Below are 6,578 nucleotides of genomic sequence, written 5' to 3'. Positions count from 1 at the left end.
GGAGCAGACCAGCCCAGGCCAGAGCAGACAGAAGCACAGTGGAGCAGAGAAGTGCAGCACAAAGCAGACAGGCATGGAGCAGAGCATGGAGGAGCAGAACTATCTGGCCAGAAGGATTTGGCTAGATAGTTATCTAGCCATTGGCTCCAGGGCTGCCTGATACCTGTGTTGTTTTCACAGCCATGTTGTATCGTAATTGAGCTGTTTTCCTCGGAAGAAAGTTACCTTTTTCACCACACCCCAAATCGGTGTTGAACTGGTGGCAACCATCAGTGAACAGCACTATAACGAACGAAAACAGGGTCTGAGACGTGGGGAGCTGAAGGGAGTCTTTAAGGAGGTGACCTGAGTTGAGCCCTGGGTGACTGCAGGGAGCCAGGATGGCCGAGGGGAGGAGCGTTCTGAGCAGAGGGTGGAGCGAGCACCGAGGCCCTGAGGCACAAGGAGTTTGGCACACGCACTGCACAGAAAGACTGGCTGCAGCTGGCGAACCAGGGACAGTGGTGGAGACAGGCTTGGCCACAACGGGCACTGCGGTGAGGAATTAATATTTTGGCCTAAATGCACTTAGCCCCACCCACCGAGAAGCAGGGGCCAATAGACACCAGTCTCTCTTTGGTCTCCCCAATCCCAAAATGTGACCTGTCCCTAAGCAGGAGTCAGGGGGAAGAAGTGGAGCCACTGGAAGTCTTCCCCAGTCGGACTCTGACCTTGCACAGGTGGAGGACTCAGGTCCCCCTGATGCCAGCGCTCAGAGTGGTTAACGTCCTCACTGCTGACATTCTCACTCAGGAATGAGTTGATTGGCACCGGGGAATGGCTGCCTGCCAGGGCCTTTGTTGGAATTTTATTGACAAAAGACTTGGAAATCCCCTAAAAATCTGGTCCTTGCCCTCCCAGGCACAGGTTTCCAAACTGGGCATGAAACCCCAGGGGCCTTTGGGGCGTGAAGCCCTAGACTCCTCTGCTTTCTATGTCCCCTTTATCCTGCCTGTGTCTTTTTTTTTTTCATTTATAAAAAAGCAAGGATAATAAAATCTGTGTTGTATGGGTTGTCTTAAAGATAGTCTTCATATCATCACCTTCACCATCTCCTGGGTTTACTCCAACCTGGCTGGGGCGCTGCTGCAGGCGCCCCCTGCCTTTCCTGTCAGTCTCAGTGACGGCTGTCACTGCCGCTGGTTAAACCTGACGCGGGAGCCCTGCGGCTTCCACTTCACCTGCCACCACCCCCGCCCCCCTGTGTGTGCCTTCCCTTTCCTCAGCCAGCAATGCTCTGCATTCACCCCTTCATTCAAATATCACTCCCTGTGAGGCAATTGTTAGAACAGAAGTACATTTCTCGAATTTTTACCCGGAAGACCACCTCCTTTGTTCTTGCCTTGCTCACAAGAGATGAATTCAGGTGACAAACACGTAGAGTAGAAATGAGATGGCAGGTTTATTTATAAAATACACTTGAGCACAAAGGCTGCAAGTGGAAACCCAGCTACTCCCAGTGCCCGGCTATTGGCGATTGGGAATTTTTATGCTTCTTGCCAACTTCTAGATTCTGCCCCCACCCCTCTCCAGAGCTTAGGATGAATACAGTTTCAAAGGCTTTCTTCCCCAATGAGTGGAAAGGATACACACAGAGTTTCAATGGCTTCTCTTCTGCACTGTCACAGTTTTGCTTGTGATTTGGAAACACCTGGCGGTTTCGCCCTGCCAGGCTCGGGGCTGCCAAGTTAGTGAGTGGGACGCGTGGCCCTCCCTCTCCCTGCCTTGGTTTACTACCGATTCTGCCTAACAAAATTGTGAGCATGAGTTTAAGTTTGATTTTAGGTTTACTGGAAGGAAATCAGCAAAAAAGAGAGCACTGATTCAAAGAACAAAAATTAGGAAGCGATTTCACAGCAAGACAACGGAGCGTCTAGGGCAGTGCTGCCCAACAGAACTTGACCGTGACGGAAACGTCACACTGCCCATCACAGGGCCACTAGCCTGACTGTTGAGCGTTTGAAATGTGGAACGTGTGACTGAGGAAATGATTTTTAAATTTTGTGGAATAGCCTTTAAATTTAAATAGCCACCTGTGACTGGTGATTACAGTACTGGACAGAGCAGGGCTAGTAGCTCATTTTGGTCCACCACAACTTAATTGTCTCAGCCTCGAAGGAGAAGATCCAGAAAGACGCAGGAAGAGAGAAGACGAACATGACTGCACCAAACGTCTGCCTCAGGAGCCACGAGGCGGGGGTCTAGCGGATCAGGGGGGCCCGGACCAGGCGGGGCCCGGACCAGGCTTGCCTCCCCTCTCCACCCCGCCAGAGCTGGAAGCGGGTGATGGGTGTGGCCAGAGCGAGATGCTGGCTGCGCAGTTTCCCAGCACCCCCTCCAGGCTGGGCCGGAGGTGGAGCGGCTCAGAGGGGCCTGGACGTGGCCGGCCCCCTGGGGAAGGCTTAGCTGACCCTGGAGCCCTCCAGAGCCACTGATTCCGGTGTCCCAATGCCCCAACTCTGCACACACCCCCGCCTTGATTTTACAAAGATTTTTCCTAGGTGTTGTGTGCATCTGCTTTAGTTTTTTTTTTTAACCAAAAAACTGACTTTTTTCTGATTACTAAATCGGCACGTGCCAGCCTCCTCTGATTCAGAGAAAACCTAAAGGTATAAATAGGAAAGAGAAAACCACCGGAAATCCCACCTCTGCCCCAGCACCTGGTACACGTGGGTGTCACAGATGAATGTTTCTGAACACGTATCTATCTCTGTTAACATCCTGTTGAATAACTTTTCTGATGTTATTTTCCTACAAAAGTCATTCATTGAAAAAACCCAGCAAGAGGCTTTGAGCCCCCATGCGAGGCACGACCTCACTGGCTCCTCGCAGCAGCTGGGACTGCTGCGTGGGACTCGCCCATGATGCACCCCGGCCCCTAACCACCCCCATATCCTTACACCCCATTCACAGGCGAGAACACCGAGACTCAGAGAAGCAAGGGCTCTACCCTCATCCTGCCTCTCTTTGAACCGGCCTTTGCCAATGGAGCTGTGTGACCTTGGGCAATGTGCTTGACCACTCTCGGCCTCAGTTTCATCCCCACAGAAGACAGGTAAGAGAAGTGCCTACAGCCCACAGTGTTGGGGTGAGGAGTGCATGTCACGATGGGTGAAGGCCAGGCGGCGCCAGCTTCTCCTGTGATGATTAACTTGCCTAAGTTACCTGACAGCAGCAACACAGCGGCCGAAGCTTCCGCAAAAACCCACCTTCTCCCAGTATGTCTACGGACTAGCTGGCGGGTGCCCAGTCAGGCGGCTTCAGATCAGCGGGAGGCCAGCTCCTTGGCCCCTGCTGCCCCCTAGTGGCCCACTCTGGCCCCAGCGCCTGCCTCTGTTCCGCAGCTCCAGGTCCAGGTGCAGTCCCAAGGTGGTGCACGCAGAAAACCAGGCCTGGGAGATCCCCACCTGTGCAACCCCACCTCTCTCTCATTTCTGCATTTCTTCCCCACCAGCTCCAGCACCTGACAAGCGGGTGTAGCTGACAAACATTAGGAACTCCTCTTGCTCCAAGGATTGCGTGACATGGGGCCAGTCATGTAACCTCTCTATGCTTGCTTCCTCATCTGTAAAACTGGAATAACAGCACCCACCTTGTGGACGGACACACTGTTAGACTTAAATATGTTAACACATGTGAGGCTTACAAAGGTGCCCGTGCATAGTCAATGCCTGTCCAGGTGTTTGCTAGCATTTGTCTCATACACTGAGTCAGTCTGCAGGTGTTGTGGAGGTGAGGGTATAAAACAAAGGGAATGATGACATTCTAAACTTCATGTTACTTTTTGCAAAAAGGACAGTCTGGAGCAACAGAAACCCCAGACGAATGGTCCCGATGGCATCATCCCACCGACTCGTGTCTTTGTCCCCATGGCTTGTAGGCGTCGTCCGCATGCAGGGTCAGTGTTTGTGTGCGCCCAGAGGTTTGAAGCCCCCGTTTCTCACCAGATGACCATGTGCATCATATCTATTGTCTCTTTATGTATTTTGTGTAGGGCCTTGCCCAACTCTCCTTCTCTCCTCCCTACAGACCCAAGTTGCCAAGCTTCCAACAGGTCTTTCCAGAGGAGAGTGAGACCAGAGGGACGGCAGTGCACAGAGAGAGTGACATTAAACCACGCTTCTGACCCTTGCTCTAGGTGGTACCTGAGCGCAGCCACAGAATGACCCCTGACTCAAGCTGTAGACTGATTCTTGACCCACACTATGGACCTATTTGTGATCCTGGCTACAGACCAACCCAGGCAATGCTGACCCTTAGCCCTGGCCGAAGACTAATCACTGACCCATAGACTGATCTCTGACTTCGGCCACCCGGCTCCCTCACAGACACCTCACCCCATCTGGGAACTGGCATGTCTTAATTTTCAGCTGGAAATTCAGCTTGAGTCGGGTAACATATCTGTCCATCTGCCCTGCCTCTTTGCCACAGAACCACAGGGCAAGCTGACAGTTCTCCTTTTTAACCGAAGAGAGCAGCGTCAGGAGAAGGGCCCTTTGCCAACTTCCTTCTGCTTTGGATGTGATGTCTGGTGGTCTGACACCCACCTCGTGATCACGAGTGGACAAGCCGGACATGAAAGGCAGTGTTCTGAATACGGCGCGGTGGGGGAGGAAAAGAGCCTGCGTCCTTGATCACTTCTTTAAGTGATCAAATCAACCTCTGGATTCTTTAATAAAACAGACTTGCTTTTGTTGAAACCATGGTGGTATTGCTTTTGCACATATAAAGCAGTCTTAAAGATCATAGTAGGTAGAATAATGGACCTCCAAAGAAATTCACATCCTAATCTCTGGAAACTGTGAACATGTGGGATCCAGACTGCCAATCAAGGGGTCAAAGAACATGCATGAATGACCCATGGACGTGGACAAAGGCAAGGGGATTGACTCTGGGCAAGAGGGATAGGCTGGGTAGAAGGGGGCAAAGGGGAAAAAATTGGGACAACTGTCATAGAATAAACAATAAAAAATAAAGTAGAAGAATTATATTACTCCAGAGCTGAGCTATTAACCACTGTCCCTTAACCTTCCTCCCAAATGTCCACGCAAGTCCCGTGTCCACACGCGGACATAGCTCGTGTGCCCCCTAAAAGCAAGTCTGTTTTTAAAAAAGATTGCTAATTGGCTGACCTTAAGAGATTCTGTGGTTGGGCCGAACACAGTCAGTCACAGGGCCCCTTGTGAATGAACGAGGGTGCGGAGCGCCGATGTCCAAGAGGCTGATGTGTTGTGCTGCTGGCTTCGAAGGCGAGAGTGGGCCATGGGCCACAGACGCTGAAAAAATTAAGGAGCAGGTTCTCTCCCAGGCAGAATGCCGTCCTGGTTACACCTTGACTTTCAGCTCAGTGAGGCCAAGTTCGGACTTCTGACCCCCTGAACAGTGAGACACTACACGTTCGAGTTCCAAGCCCCCCGATCGCAGGGACCTGTCAGAGCAGCCACAGGGCACAGATCCTCTCACGCATCTCACTTTGGGTTCTTTCTTAGCCTTCTTTTCGTCAGGCCTTTTCCCTACATCCTCGTCCTCTCCCTCATGCTTGGCCCTCAGTGGGCACTTCCAGAGGATTCTCTCCAGCATCTCCCCACTCCCGACCTCCACCGGCACCTGCCCTCCCTCACTGGAGTGAGTGCAGGGAGAGGGCGGCCGGCTCTGGGGTGTGCCGCCAGTGTGGGAGCGAAGTGCAGTAGCTCTAGGACTTCGAAGCTCCAAGGTTCCCATCTTCAAATTCTTAATAATTTTATCTTTGCATTTGTGTCTTGTGAGAGAAACTCAGTTGGACAGTGGAGCAGGCAGCAAGGGTGTGCACTCCCTCCTGCCTGCTGCCTGCTTCCCTGGGATGGTTCTTGGCCACCTGTTCTTCCAGCTCCTGGCACTCTGGACACCGGCCAGCCTCGCCTTCGCACCTCCATCCAGCAGCTGTGTGGCCTCGGGCACCCGGAAAGCCAGGGCTCCGGCAGAGGGAGCGTCAATGTCACTGCTCACCCCGTGAGATCATGGGCTGGAGCACGGTGCTGGTGTGTCTGCCGAGTGGCCAACGCCACAGTTGAGCCAAGCCAGTAAATCAAAGCTGCTGCCCACTCTTGACCTGTGTACCAGGACTCACCATCTTGAATTTTTAGTTCTTTTTGAACGAGAAGGTCTGTGTTTTCGTTTTGCACAGAGCCTCTCAACTTATGAAGCCATTTCTGACAAGGTCATTTCTTCTCTACAAAATTGACCTGCCACTCCTTCTGGACCCCAAAACACCATCACCGCCCCCTCCCCAACCCCCACGGTTTTCAGCTTCTTCCTTCTGCGCTTCTTCCCATCGCCGTGGTAATCTGTCCTAGTCCCTTCCATCTGCAGGCAACCAGGTTCCCCCCAAGGCGCTGCCCACTTCGCCCTCTCCCTCTGTCTTCTTTCCTGCCCAGACACCGTCCTGGTCCAAAGTGTCTCCCCTCCGTCTCCGCTTCCTCCCTGCACTCCCGCTCCTCAGTCCTCCGCTCTCTGTGCAGAAGCCGCCTGCGCTTCTGCCAGGAAACTGCTTTCCCGGGCAC

At 52.7% G+C, this 6,578-nt stretch overlaps 1 long non-coding RNA gene across 2 annotated transcripts; it reads left to right on the top strand.

The window, feature by feature from the left end:
• Positions 1-4,958, top strand: LOC119045344 (uncharacterized). Of its 2 annotated transcripts, XR_008392700.1 has the most exons (4): positions 1-536; positions 2,953-3,094; positions 3,834-3,937; positions 4,069-4,958. It is a non-coding gene; the product is annotated as an uncharacterized LOC119045344 (long non-coding RNA). The 2 variants fall into 2 exon arrangements; XR_005081771.2 differs by lacking the exon at positions 1-536 and having other exon boundaries at positions 2,824-3,094.
• Positions 4,959-6,578: the final 1,620 nt, after the last annotated feature.

Source organism: Artibeus jamaicensis, unplaced genomic scaffold (assembly GCF_021234435.1).
Source record: "Artibeus jamaicensis isolate MK-2021 breed Jamaican fruit bat unplaced genomic scaffold, CSHL_Jam_final contig_700, whole genome shotgun sequence".
Classification (NCBI taxonomy): Eukaryota; Metazoa; Chordata; class Mammalia; order Chiroptera; family Phyllostomidae; genus Artibeus; species Artibeus jamaicensis.
Note: the sequence above shows the minus strand (reverse complement) of the source record. Positions and strands in the feature narration are given on the sequence as shown.